Raw genomic sequence first — 519 nt, 5'->3', positions numbered from 1 at the left:
AACAGGTGGCAAAAGGAGTGGTGTAAAGGGGAAGTTAGTCCATAATGTTTGCAGCTGGTTTGCATCCCTCCAAGAAAGGGATTCAGTTACTCCCTGTTAAATCCTCTCTGTTTCCTGGAGAAGCATTTAAACCAGTGTTTCTCAACCTTGGCCACTTGAAGATGTCCGGATTTCAACTCCCAGAATTCCCCAGCCAGCGAATGCTGGCTGGGGAATTCTGGGAGTTGAAGTCCAGACATCTTCAAGCGGCCAAGGTTGAGAAACACTGGTTTAAACTGAATGAGAGAGACAGAGATAATAGATTCAGACCATTTCTGCCCCCGGCAATCTGAAACTGACCAGGCTATCAGCACTTCTACCACAAATGTTTGTACCGAACCACGGTTTGCTCTAACCAAACAGGGGGTAAGGAAGTCGGGGAGCTTAAGACACGAGGCAGATTAGGCGGAACGCAAACAAGGGATCAGTCGGTCACAAAGGACTCGGGATGCCTGTACATCAGCACGCAAAGTACGAGGA

This window comes from Thamnophis sirtalis, unplaced genomic scaffold, assembly GCF_051295495.1.
Source record: "Thamnophis sirtalis isolate CommonGarterSnake01/CBP01778 unplaced genomic scaffold, rThaSir2_p1.2 scaffold_1, whole genome shotgun sequence".
NCBI classification, from domain to species: domain Eukaryota; kingdom Metazoa; phylum Chordata; class Lepidosauria; order Squamata; family Natricidae; genus Thamnophis; species Thamnophis sirtalis.
Note: the sequence above shows the minus strand (reverse complement) of the source record.